The sequence below is a fragment of the Filicampus tigris genome, chromosome 20 (genome assembly GCF_054856515.1).
Source record: "Filicampus tigris isolate MCC_2025a chromosome 20, RoL_Ftig_1.0, whole genome shotgun sequence".
Lineage (NCBI taxonomy): Eukaryota > Metazoa > Chordata > Actinopteri > Syngnathiformes > Syngnathidae > Filicampus > Filicampus tigris.
The window spans coordinates 11,663,300-11,677,456 of NC_141236.1; the positions used below are offsets into that span (position 1 = coordinate 11,663,300).

General features: G+C 46.7%; 1 long non-coding RNA gene across 7 annotated transcripts; it reads right to left on the reverse strand.

The window, feature by feature from the left end:
* Window positions 1-6,245: 6,245 nt before the first annotated feature.
* LOC147128361 (uncharacterized) lies at window positions 6,246-10,887 on the reverse strand. 7 transcript variants are annotated; one of them, XR_015083921.1, is made up of 11 exons: window positions 10,756-10,887; window positions 9,602-10,685; window positions 9,378-9,488; window positions 9,179-9,285; window positions 8,555-9,098; window positions 8,340-8,468; window positions 7,513-8,257; window positions 7,213-7,275; window positions 6,852-7,118; window positions 6,658-6,727; window positions 6,246-6,591 (listed from the first exon to the last, which is right to left on the reverse strand). It is a non-coding gene; the product is annotated as an uncharacterized LOC147128361 (long non-coding RNA). The 7 variants fall into 7 exon arrangements; XR_015083923.1 differs by having other exon boundaries at window positions 8,555-9,482; window positions 9,602-9,660; window positions 9,903-10,685; XR_015083920.1 differs by having other exon boundaries at window positions 8,555-9,488; window positions 9,602-9,660; window positions 9,903-10,685.
* Between the last annotated feature and the right edge of the window lie 3,270 nt (window positions 10,888-14,157).

Sequence of the window (14,157 nt, forward strand, 5' to 3'; positions counted from 1 at the left end):
CAGTCACTGCATATGTTTAGAATGGTCAAATAAAAGAGCATTAACTATTTGTGTAAAAGCAATTCATAGCTAACACGTTGGCAAGCATCTGCCTCCCAATCTTTGAAAAAATGGGGTAAGTGTATAATAAGGCAGGGGTTTTTTTTTCCAAAAAATTAGGTAAGGGTGTAGTCGGGTGTTTTGTTTTTTAAAAAAGATGACCATGTATACCCCAGAAAGTAAACACTCATTATGTGAGTGTATATGCAAATGCATTGGACTTAAATGTGTGGTTCAGTTTACTTGCATACAATGCACAGACTTATGTGAGGCTTGAACCCACAACCTCTGATTCTCAATCCATGTCACTCTCCTCTGAGCCAGCTGCGACCTGAAGGTTGACGTGGCCCCTCGTCCATATATCTTCAACAATCTCCATTCCTGACCGTAAAGACTACCAAAGGATTTTCTACTCCAGTCCTGCAGTGGTCGAAGGAAGAGTGTGGCAGAATGTGGACCCTGACGACTTTTAAAAATATCACCATACATTAGTGTATATGCAAAGAGCTTAAAAATTACAAGTTCAGATAGTATAGAACCCTAACCCTGTTAACATTACAAACTCATACTGCACAGTGGAGGGAATGACACTGTTAGAGTGAGTCGTGTAAATTGCACAGTTATTTGGTTAGGGTTAGTTGCACACATTGCACAGTCACTTGGTGAGGATTAGTTGCATACATCACACGGAAACACATTATATGACATTGGGGGGTTTGAAACCTGGATCTCAGGTGGACAAACCCAAAGTCTCTCCTCTCAGCCAGCGGGTACCTGAGATTGCAAGCCTTTCGTTGTCCATATATCTTCACCAATGGGGCACGTGTGCATGGAAAAGACAAAAGCTGACGTCGTGCGGTGGCCTTCACTCCTCCTGTGGCCTGGTGGTCAATGATGTGCATTGGAGACATAACTTACCTGGCTTCAAATCCAGACCCATCCCTTACAATACCAAAAGCTAGCTCAGGCTAGCCAGACTTGCATGGGGTAAGGACCATTGGTAAGTTTTGTTGTATTGTTTGACAAAAATCAAATAATACCTTTGTGTCACACTAGTGTACATGCAACACATTGAAGAGATCACCATGCTGAAGGTCACTCACATTCTGCACTGTCAAGACTTGAACCCAGGAGCTCCGGTTGACAAAGCCACAACTCTAACCTCTCAGCCAGCAGTGACCTGAATGGCAATGTTGCTCCTTGTCACATATACCTGCAACAATGGGGCGTGTTCAGCTAGGAAAAGTAAACGGCACACCCGAGATTAGAATCAGGGTCCTCAGATGTGGAAAGCCACAAGTCTAACCTATCAGCCACCTGGGAACTCTCAACGTAAGCTGCTTCCTTGTCCATATACCTTAAGCAGGACGTTTGTCATCTAGGAAAAGACAAAAGCGCAGGTGGCGCTGTCACCTTCATTCCTCCCGTGGCCTGGTGGTCAGTAATGCGGCTTGGAGACCTAACATATCTGGGTTCGAGTCCAGACACATCCCTTACAAAAGCTAGCTCAGGCTAGGCGGACTCGGATGACTAGGCAGGACAGTGTGTGCGGGACAGGACAAGAGCATGTAGCTGTTTTCAGCTAGGAAAAGTCAACGGCCCAACCGAGATTCGAACCAGGGTCCTCAGGTGTATGAAGTCACGAGTCTAACCTGTCGGCCAGCTGAGAATGCTAAAGCTAAGCTGCTCCTTGTAAATATATCTTCAACGGGACGTTTGTCAGCTTGGAAAAGATAAAAGCGCAGGTGGCGCTGTCACCTTCACTCCTCCCATGGCCTGGTGGTCAGTGATGCGGAATGGAGACCTAACGTACCTGGGTTCGAATCCAGACACATCCCTTACAAAAGCTAGCACAGGCTAGGCAGACTCGGGTGACTAGGCCGGACCAGCACAGAACGGTGTGAGCAGGACAGGAGCATGTAGCTGTCTTCAGCTAGGAAAAGTGAACGGCCCAACCGAGATTCGAACCAGGGTCCTCAGGTGTACAAAGTCATGAGTCTAACCTGTCGGCCAGCTGAGAATGCTAAAGCTAAGCCGCTCCTTGTACATATATCTTCAACGGGACGTTTGTCAGCTTGGAAAAGATAAAAGCGCAGGTGGCGCTGTCACCTTCACTCCTCCCATGGCCTGGTGGTCAGTGATGCGGAATGGAGTCCTAACGTACCTGGGTTCGAATCCAGACACATCCCTTACAAAAGCTAGCACAGGCTAGGCAGACTCGGGTGACTAGGCCGGACCAGCAGAGGAGGCAGAAGGGCGGGTGGCCAGGATAGTGGGAGGCAGAAGGGTGGGAGGCCAGGATAGTGGGAGGCAGAAGGGTGGGAGGCCAGGATAGGAGGAGGCAGAAGGGTGGGAGGTCAGGATAGGAGGAAGAAGGGCGGGTGGGAGGTCAGGACAGGAGAAGGGTGGGAGGTCAGGATAGGAGGAGGAGGAAGAAGGGCGGGTGGGCACGATAGGAGGAAGAAGGGTGGGAGGTCAGGATAGGAGGAAGAAGGGTGGGTGGGAGGTCAGGTCAGGTCAGGAGAAGGGTGGGTGGTCAGGATAGGAGAGTAGGATGAGGCAGAGTAGGAGGAGGTAGAGTGGGGGAGGCCAGGCCGGGATAGGAGAGTAGGAGGAGGCAGAGTAGGAGGAGGTAGAGTGGGGGAGGCCAGGCCGGGATAGGAAAAGAGGAGGCAGAGTAGGAGGAGGTAGAGTGGGGGAGGCCAGGCCGGGATCAGAGGAGGCAGAGTAGAGGGAGGAGGCCAGGCCGGGATAGGAGAAGAGGAGGTAGAGTAGGAGGAGGTAGAGGGGGGAGGCCAGGATAGGAGAAGAGGAGGCAGAGTAGAGGGGGGAGGCCAGGCCAGGATAGGAGAAGAGGAGGCAGAGTAGAGGGGGGAGGCCAGGCCAGGGGATTGTATAAGACGCACAGTCATAGTCAAAATAATATATTAAAAAAGCTGCACTGTTTTGTTTTTCTTCTACAAAATTTTAGCCCTGGGTTCACTATATCTCATCCTGTCTCCTCCCACCTCCTACTCCACCTCCTCTTCTCCTATCCCGGCCCAGCCTCCCCTCTCTACTCTGCCTCCTCTTCTCCTATCCCGGCCTGGCCTCCCCCCTCTACTCTGCCTCCTCTTCTCCTATCCTGGCCTCCCCCCTCTACCTCCTCCTACTCTACCTCCTCTTCTCCTATCCTGGCCTGGCCTCCCCCCTCTACCTCCTCCTACTCTACCTCCTCTTCTCCTATCCCGGCCTGGCCTCCCCCCTCTACTCTACCTCCTCTTTTCCTACCCCAGCCTGGCCTCCCCCCTCTACCTCCTCCTACTCTGCCTCCTCCTCTCCTATCCTATCCTGACCACCCACCCTTCTCCTGACCTGACCTCCCACCTGCCCTTCTTCCTCCTCCTCCTATACTGACCTCCCACCCTTCTGCCTCCTCCTCCTATCCTGACCTCCCACCTGCCCTTCTTCCTCCTCCTCCTATCCTGACCTCCCACCCTTCTGCCTCCTCCTCCTATCCTGACCTCCCACCCTTCTCCTGTCCTGACCTGACCTCCCACCTCCTCCTATCCTGCCCACCCACCCTTCTTCCTCCTCCTCCTATCCTGACCTCCCACCCTTCTGCCTCCTCCTATACTGACCTCCCACCCTTCTCCTGTCCTGACCTCCCACCCTTCTGCCTCCCACTATCCTGACCTCCCACCCTTCTGCCTCCTCGTATCCTGGCCACCCGCCCTTCTGCCTCCTCTGCTGGTCCGGCCTAGTCACCCGAGTCTGCCTAGCCTGTGCTAGCTTTTGTAAGGGATGTGTCTGGATTCGAACCCAGGTACGTTAGGACTCCATTCCACATCACTGACCACCAGGCCATGGGAGGAGTGAAGGTGACAGCGGCACCTGCGCTTTTATCTTTTCCAAGCTGACAAACGTCCCGTTGAAGATATATGTACAAGGAGCGGCTTAGCTTTAGCATTCTCAGCTGGCCGACAGGTTAGACTCATGACTTTGTACACCTGAGGACCCTGGTTCGAATCTCGGTTGGGCCGTTCACTTTTCCTAGCTGAAGACAGCTACATGCTCCTGTCCTGCTCACACCGTCCTGTGCTGTCCCGCTCACACCGTTCTGTGCTGGTCCGGCCTAGTCACCCAAGTCTGCCTAGCCCGTGCTAGCTTTTGTAAGGGATGAGTCTGGATTCGAACCCAGGTACGTTAGGTCTCCATTCCGCATCACTGACCACCAGGCCATGGGAGGAGTGAAGGTGACAGCGCCACCTGCACTTTTATCTTTTCCAAGCTGACAAACGTCCCGTTTAAGATATATTTACAAGGAGCAGCTTAGCTTTAGCATTCTCAGCTGGCCGACAGGTTAGACTCGTGACTTCGTACACCTGAGGACCCTGGTTCGAATCTCGGTTGGGCCGTTGACTTTTCCTAGCTGAAAACAGCTACATGCGCTTGTCCTGTCCCGCACACACTGTCCTGCCTAGTCATCCGAGTCCGCCTAGCCTGAGCTAGCTTTTGTAAGGGATGTGTCTGGACTTGAACCCAGATATGTTAGGTCTCCAAGCCGCATTACTGACCACCAGGCCACGGGAGGAATGAAGGTGACAGCGCCACCTGCGCTTTTGTCTTTTCCTAGATGACAAACGTCCTGCTTAAGGTATATGGACAAGGAAGCAGCTTATGTTGAGAGTTCCCAGGTGGCTGATAGGTTAGACTTGTGGCTTTCCACACCTGAGGACCCTGATTCTAATCTCGGGTGTGCCTTTTACTTTTCCTAGATGAACACGCCCCATTGTTGCAGGTATATGTGACAAGGAGCAACATTGCCATTCAGGTCACTGCTGGCTGAGAGGTTAGAGTTGTGGCTTTGTCAACCGGAGCTCCTGGGTTCAAGTCTTGACAGTGCAGAATGTGAGTGACCTTCAGCATGGTGATCTCTTCAATGTGTTGCATGTACACTAGTGTGACACAAAGGTATTATTTGATTTTTGTCAAACAATACAACAAAACTTACCAATGGTCCTTACCCCATGCAAAGCTGGCTAGCCTGAGCTAGCTTTTGGTATTGTAAGGGATGGGTCTGGATTTGAAGCCAGGTAAGTTAGGTCTCCAATGCACATCATTGACCACCAGGCCACAGGAGGAGTGAAAGCAATCGCACGACGTGAGCTTTTGTCTTTTCCATGCACACGTGCCCCATTGGTGAAGATATATGGACAACGAAAGGCTTGCAATCTCAGGTACCCGCTGGCTGAGAGGAGAGACTTTGGGTTTGTCCACCTGAGATCCAGGGTTCAAACCCCCCAATGTCATGTCATGTGTTTCCGTGTGATGTATGCAACTAATCCTCACCAAGTGACTGTGCAATGTGTGCAACTAACCCTAACCAAATAACTGTGCAATGTACACGACTCACTCTAACAGTGTCATTCCCTCCACTGTGCAGTATGAGTTTGTAATGTTAACAGGGTTAGGGTTCTATACTATCTGAACTTGTAATTTTTAAGCTCTTTGCATATACACTAATGTATGGTGATATTTTTAAAAGTCATCAGGGTCCACATTCTGCCACACTCTTCCTTCGACCACTGCAGGACTGGAGTAGAAAATCCTTTGGTAGTCTTTACGGTCAGGAATGGAGATTGTTGAAGATATATGGACGAGGTGCCACATCAACCTTCAGGTCGCAGCTGGCTCAGAGGAGAGTGACATGGATTGAGAATCAGAGGTTGTGGGTTCAAGCCTCACATAAGTCTGTGCATTGTATGCAAGTAAACTGAACCACACATTTAAGTCCAATGCATTTGCATATACACTCACATAATGAGTGTTTACTTTCTGGGGTATACATGGTCATCTTTTTTAAAAAACGAAACACCCGACTACACCCTTACCTAATTTTTTGGAAAAAAAAACCCTGCCTTATTATACACTTACCCCATTTTTTCAAAGATTGGGAGGCAGATGCTTGCCAACGTGTTAGCTATGAATTGCTTTTACACAAATAGTTAATGCTCTTTTATTTGACCATTCTAAACATATGCAGTGACTGCTAACTAGCAAAGAGGATTCGGGTCTGACCGTGTCACTTTGTAACGTTAGCGGTGCTATGAAATGCTGGTATATCAACATGTCACCTGACTGAGCCAAAACCAGACTGCATTGATAAAAGGATGACAGACAACAGATACAAAAAGATCAATTGACACGACAGTGTTACACCCCTCTAAAATGAGATGCTCATCCAATTCACAATTTTAATTCACATACAAAAGCACTTTCAGAACATACAAAAAGGACGCTTTACATGTCGCTTCGGACAAAAGAAAATACAAACATGTCAAAACAATATTTTAGAGAACAAGCTACTCCAACAAATCATTGCTGCCTTGATACACGGCTCTGTACAAAACGCTGTTAGTGTTAGTCAGTGCACACCCAGTGAGTTAGTGACAGAGAGGAGACAAACAAACACACAACCAAGTGGAAGAAGAAAAAAAAAAAAATACTCTCCCTATTGTTGACGCTTTGCCCTCCGAGCACCGTAACATCTGCACCTCTCGTTGGGGAACGCTACCAAAAAGAAAGAACGTAACAGGTCTTGACATCCATGTTAACGTGTACCACTTTGATACTCACCTCAAGAGCCAAGCTGTTCATCTTGAAGCCTTCGTTCCTCTTTTTCATCACATCGATGGCCTTCTGAGCCCTGCGAAGAGAGAGGGAGGGGGGGAAGGCATTGAGTGCCACTTGGTCCAGCTCCTCTTCCACCGTTGCTAAACAAGCACATAAATGAACAGTGTTCCTTTTGGGACAGTCACTTTGACACATACTTCTGACCCTGTTGTGGTTCTGCCAGGTGACTCTCGTACCTAGCGGCTTCTGCACCCTGCTGCTGCAACAGCAACGGCGGATGTACTGCAGTTGGCCGTCACAAGCTCATTTCGTTGCGGGTTAGCCCCATCCGGCTCATTGTTCATCCTGCAAAACAATCAGTACAAGCAGGTGTGCATTTGTCACCTGATTGGCTGCTTGAGTGGTGAGTACGCCCAACTGATGGTCCTTTGCACCATCCCACTCCACTGCTGCTGAGTAACAGTCTTAAGCAGAAGAGGGGGGGGGGGGGGGGGTATGAATCATACAACAAATCATGGCCAAAAATCTTCTGAAGGTTCGTGTCAACGGCAGGCTCACCACTGGCCGATGCGAGGCGGACACATCGAGCTGACTTTTGACCCATCCTGCTCCTTCTCCACCCTGCAAAACAAAAACCAGATTTGTTTTGTGCCGGTCACTTCTTGACAAATCAGCCCTACAACACAGACAAGCAAGACCTCTCAAGTAGGGCTGAACGGTGAATTGCACCCGCACTCTAATGGCAATTTGACAATCCGCAACTTCGTAGTAAATTATACACAGGTAACTCGATGTGTGCAATCGCTCCGTCTGACCTCTGTTGTGCCACTTGCTTTTAGTTGCCACGTGTGTTGTTACCTTTGCCGAGTCTTTCCTTCCATCCGGCTCTTCTTCCAGCCTGCAAAAGAAGCACCAATGCACAACATGACACTTTTGCTCATTGCCATGATATTGCCACACATTTGCACTTTTACGCTGCCGCGGTGGGCTCCGTCCCGAGCGGCTCCTCCTCCATCCTGCAACGACAAGTCAAGTGCATTCGTGGAGCCCTTGAAGCAAACCCACAGCGGACCAAGGTTCGTGACACCACCACCTCGTGAAGTGAGCACAGACGGAGGACGGAACCCCTTCCCGGATGCGCAGGCGGCAACAGTTCACACTATGTCAACTCAAACAGCATTTCACAAGAATTCAACACGACAGGCAGACTCCTTCAGGGAAGCCGTTTCTCCTCAGGACATGGCTCGCTCGCTGGGTGGGTGGGTGGGTCTGTCGACGCAGAAGAGTCCAGAGCTACGCCTCTCGGGGAAGCGGTCCACCTCAGACTTTGTCCCGATTACGGCGGCAGAATCCACACAGCAAAAGCGTCAGAAATAAAACAGATTAGCCTAGTTGTATGTCACTTGCTTATTTGATTGGAGCGTCGACTGAGCCTGTTACCCTCACTCGCCCGTCCTTTTGTCCCATCCGGCTCATCGCCCAGCCTGCAAAATGCATAACCTGCTAGTTAGTAGTTGCGTGCTGCTCACTTCATTGTGTGCGCATGCTTTCTCTCGTCCGGCCATTCTCGCTGCCTCTCGGGCCGTCCCACTCCACTGCTGCCCTGCAAGTCATCAACAAGGGTGGGGTAAGCATGACTGAAAGGGGAAAATATGACGCAAAACAAGCAAAGACCAGACTCGCACAGCCGAAGATCCGCTGAAGGTTCGAGTCGGCTGACGGTCGAGGGCGGCGCAGACGAAGGCTCTCCGGCAGTCGTAGGCGGCGACTGGGGCTTCGCCGCCACTCAGCTGGACGGCGAGTACGATGCTCTGCTGTTGGGCCAAAAACGGGCATGTTTGGGCCACATTGCTAAGCCCGACGCTTGTGTGATTGAACGGCATTTGTCGGCTTTCCTTACCTGACTTTTGAACCATCCGACTCGTCCGCCAGCCCCAACAGCAAAAAAGGAAGATTGGTTATGTACGGTCACTTCATTTGTCGAGGTACTCCTTACCCTGGGTCCGGTGCCTCTCGTTTCCGCTCACCTCCCCAACCCTGAAACGCACTTTCATATTTAGTGATGCGCGTAACATTTTTCAGACTTGTACAAAGCCTGCCTACACTGTACATGACCGCTTTCCAATCGACCTCCTCAAACAACAAAAAGCTGCTCTGGATCCAGACAAGCCAAACAACTCCAAGATTCCTTGCCAAAGAGCACTCAACCTTACAGACACGTGTCCAACCATCGACTCGAAAACATTGTCCATCAGACCTTTCTAAGATCGATCAACCGGCAACAGCAACAACGCTCCCAACCTACGCGCAACCAAGGCAAACCACAAAGCTCACGACTCTGCCCCCTCCGGTTCTACATTTTCAGGCGACCCTTGGACAGATCATACTCATGTGTGCCGCTTGATGCTTCATTTGTGGACCTGCTCCTCTTCTTCATTTGGGCCCTGCAACCACAAAAAACAAAAAAAACCAAACACAGTGTAGTTGTGCCCCTTGCTTATCAAATTGCCATGTGCTTTGTTACCTCTGGCCAGCTTTTCCATTCATCAGGCTCCTCTTTGACCCTACAAACCTGCTTTTGTACATTTCTTCAAAGAAGTTTTAGTGTTGACCACTATGACAGAGTGCACCCTAAAACCAACACACTGCACATTAGCTCCTTGACGCTTACATTCGTTTGAAGAAAAAAAATAAAGCTTTTCCTCCCACTCAGTTGGAGCAACCTTTCAGTGTAGACAGTGAACATGTCACTTCAGCTCACAAAACAGTTTCTGTTGAGGCATCGATGAAGGTTGCACATTTGGACAGTCTGTCCCCTTCCAATTGGACTAAGACTAAAAAAAAATAAAATAAATAAAAATCAGTTTAGACAAGATGGAATCAACTTGTACACAGTTCCATCCATAAATGTCAAACAAGCTGAAACTTTACACACAATTATTTTCACCTGGTCTGAGGTCCACCTGCTTGCTTTGTATTGAAGGAGCCCTGCCTTCATATTTAGTTCTGCAAACAATCAAGAGAAATTACGTTTATAACATAACATGCAAATGTTGTAATAATTACAGATACTAGCTAGAGCGACAGTTTCGAAAGAAAATACATGTGAGTGTTTGCTGCCGAAAATACATTGTGGTTGACGACAGTGAATTAGCATCGAACCGAATCCGTGAAATGTATTGAAAGATACTAGTCATCGGCACAGCTACACATTAAGACATTCATGTTTTCATTTTAGCACAACTTACCTCAGGTTTGCAGTCCAAAATTACAGCATGGCATGAGGATAGCTTTGCCGTCCAAATCGGATGAAGTGTCCCCTCCGACAGGAAACCGGAGAAATGAATGCTCGCAAAATGTTTCTTTTTTGTTTTTTTAACCGGCAGCGGAAGAATACAGTCGGGATTTTTTTTACCATTTGGAGCGGAAAGGGTTTAAATGAAAATTCGTGACAATTGGCGTGAAAGAGTACACAAAACCACATTCACAAGTTTGCAAAACATTCATACCACCTGAAATAAAATGCACCATATTCAATAAAACCCCCAAACAATGAGTTAAACAAAAACCATTACAGTTCAAATGCCGAGTACGAAGGCATTGTCATTGACAACAATGGAGAGAAAAAAAAATAAAAATGCTGGCCAGCATTAAAATAAACCAAAATTATTTGAAATCATTGCAAAACAAAGAGGACAATGTGCTAAATCAAGCAAAGGGAAGTGAATTAAAATTCCTGTGCTCAAAACTCAAACGCCGTTGCGTGCGTCAAATGTGCAAATCCTTCAACAAACAAAATGTCAGTGGCCAAACGGCCAAAAAACGACAAACATTTGCTCGTATGCTCACTTACCTGAAAAAACGCCAAGCGGCCGGTCGCCATCTTGCCGCACCTGTGCACTGCACTCGAGGAATCTCCTTCTGCGCACCTGTTCCAAATCACCGGCATGCCTCACGTCACGTGCACCAATCCAAGCAAACTTTTGCTTCTGCTTGTTCAAGCGAAGTTGCGTCCCTCAAGTGTGCAAACCCTGCAACAAACAAAATGGCATTGTAAGAAACGGCAACAAACGACAAACATTTGCTCGAGTGCTCACTTACCTGAAAAAACGCCAAGCGGCCGGTCGCCATCTTGCCGCACCCGTGCACTTCACTCGACGATTCCTTCTGCACACCTGTTCCAAATCAACCAGCAGGCCTCACTTCACGTGCACTAATGGGAGCCAGCCTTCTTCGTCTGTTTGTTCATCGGCACTTTGCACACTAGCGCCACCTGGTGACGCGTCATGATGACTGCTTGGCTCACTGTGGAATGGAAATCGTTGCTTCTGGTCAGTACGAGAAATGCTGTCGGGACAACTTCCCGGGATCCCGGGAATCCAAAAATAAATAGACGAGCCGTTTTTCCATATGTGTCCAGTGCTATATTCGACTTTCTGTCGTAGAAATAGAATAAATACATAAAACCGGGTGCGTGTCTCTTTTGGTCATTGGATATTATAAAGTCAAAAAATGTTTTGATTTTCAATTTTTAATTCTTGAACGAAAATATGTGCGTGCGTGGGTGCGTGCGTGCATGCATGCGTGCGTGCATACATATATACATACTTATTTATTTATTTATTATAATGTGTTTATTTATTTATTTTGGTAGTGGAGCATAAGTGGCCAAAATGTACGTTATCACCCAGGCGGACACACTTTTGTTCGCTGGCTTTTGATCAGACCTGAAATTTTCGGCTCTTTTCCGGTGTCAATTGGATATCGTGTTTTATGTTAATTTATTGATTAACACCTGTGTATTTTGGCCTTTTATTACAATACAATACCATACAATTTTATTTATATAGCGCATTTCATAACAGCTAGAGCTGCAACAAAGCACTTTACAAACAATACAATAAATTAAAAAAAAAAAACAATAAAAGGTTGTGTTACACGTATTAATATAGATTTAAATAATATGTAAAATATGAGTAAAAATATAAATGAATAAAGACAAATTAATAATCAATTATTATTGTCATTATTATTATTATTTATTGTTCATTGTTTGTAAAGTGTTTTGTTCCAGCTCCAGCTGTTATGAAATAAGCTCTATAAATAAAATTGTATTGTATTGTATTGTATTGCACTGACCAGGAGATGGCGATAGCGTAGCGCCTGAAGACGGTCCGTGTCTCTTTTGGTCGTTGGATATGGCGTTTGGGTCCGTGTACCTTACGTTCATTCTATTTTTAATTGTGAAACGCAAATCAAAAAAGTAATTTAGGGTTGTATTTTCAATTTTCATTTTAGAAACAAAAATAGGATATTCATTTTAACGCCCCTTTTAAAAATAAACTACAAAATATGTGGAGTTTTCTGGAAAGGGCTCGAATTTCCGTATTCCCGGTTTCAATATTACATTTTCAATTTTTACGCTTTCCAGCCATTGGTAGCTTCGCTTTCAGAGCGAGAAAAAGTTGGCTTAACATTCTGACGTTCGATATTCAGTTAGTGTTAGGAACCATCCACAAATATATCCGCAATGGTATCATGAATTGACAAAACTTCTCCAAAATGACCTATATAAAATACAATTTGAGGTGTAGTAGTTAGAGGCTTTACTTTGCCACCTACTACAGCAATCAGGATGAGAAAAAGTGTTTCACTTGATTGGTGAATATTTGTGTCAATTTAGCACTCTACTCATCCTTGAATTGGCTCCAACTTCTCCCAAATGATCTATATAAGGAACATTTGAGGTGTAGTAGTTAAGTGCCTCCCTTTGCTCATCTTCTACAGGAATCAGAATTATAAAATGTTAATTAACTGATTTTTGGTGAATATTTTTGTCAAATTATGACACAAACAAACATAACACTTGTTGACTGTCCCTAACTCGAATATCGAACGTCAAGCTATTTTTTTTCTCGCTGAGCTGCACCCCAATTGTAATAAAATGGTAGAAATGTTCGCATGCCAGAGTTTAGCGCGACCATTTCTCTTATTAAATATCCTTAGGGTTTGAGGGACACCATTGTGTTGGTAGCTGTAAGTGCGGGCTCCACTAAATAGACGAGACCGAGACGGCTCCGAATTGAAGGGCGCGCAATCGTTTATTTTACAAAGTCAAAACAGTAACTCCCCTAGGCCACAAGAGGGCGCTCAGGGCTAGCGCATGCAATTTAGTCTCCACCATAACATTTGAGTACATTATGAACTATAATGTAAATTCGAAATGTTTCAATGTAGAATGTAGAATGGAAATGTTGGACTAGAGGTGGTGTGAAGGAAGAACCATTCTGAGGAGAACCTTTGGAATTGCTCTATTAAGAACACGTGGTGTTGTGGGAAATGGGTGTGTAGGGATGGTTCCGATCAAACAGATCCACACCAACTCGCTCCCAGGGACGTGTTGGGAATCCCGTGGGCAGCAGTGTTTCTCTGTGTTGTAGTCTCTCTTTAGTACATGTGACACATTCAGACACTATGTGTTGGTAACTGTAAGTGCGGCCTCCACTAAATAGACGAGACTGAGACGGCTCGGAATTGAAGGGCTTGCAATCGTTTATTTTACAACGTCAAAACAGTAACTCCCCTGGGCCACAAGGGGGCGCTCAGGGTTAGCGCATGCAATGAGTCTCTACCACAACCGTCTCGCCCAGATTTCAAATTCGTGCCAAACCGAATCTACTTTTGTTAGCGCTGCCGTTAAAGACAGACTAAAGCACTTCTTCCTTTTAAAGGACCTCTGGTCACTTTGTAATCGAGATTTTTAAAATACCTCTGCAATTTTGCATTTTGGATTAACATGGAGTCTTTGCGTTTATCTGGGAATACAAATAATAACAACAGGAAAACGATACATAATCCAATTTAATGGCTATGTTTTTATGGAAAATGGCTCGTATTTTATTTTTTAAACCAGCTCCAATTATTGAAAAACGAAAAACACCCCATTTTTTGGTTTTCAGATTTGCGTACCTAAATCGGAAATAGAATGAAGGGAAGGTACACGGACCCGTATTCCATAAAAATATAGCCATTCAATTGGATTATGTATCGTTTTCCTGTTGTTATTATTTGTATGACAAATACCCCTACCCCCGCCCCCCCCCCCCACACACAAATTTTGTTCTGTTGGGCCCAGGATGCCATGCTTTTCACTGTGCAATGATGGTACTAGTATGAGTACACAGAGCGAGTTTCATGTACCTAGAGCGTTCCTAGCCAGAGTTAGCTTGGGGGTGATTTTTCCGGAGACGCGCCGCCTGGAAGTGAAAAGCATGACATCCTGGGCCCCAACAAATTCTGTTCTGTTGGGCCCAGGATGTCATGCGGGTAAGTGAGGAACTGAAGATGGTCTTGCCCAGCTTTTCTGGCTGAATGTAATGACAAAGAGATCCCAGTAGATGGTGTCGTCGTATCGCCTTAGATTGTTGGTCAGAAACCACAGTTTTTGATGAAAGCAACCCAAGTTCTCGTGCTGTTGAAGAAAGAAGCAAACTTTCGCATCAG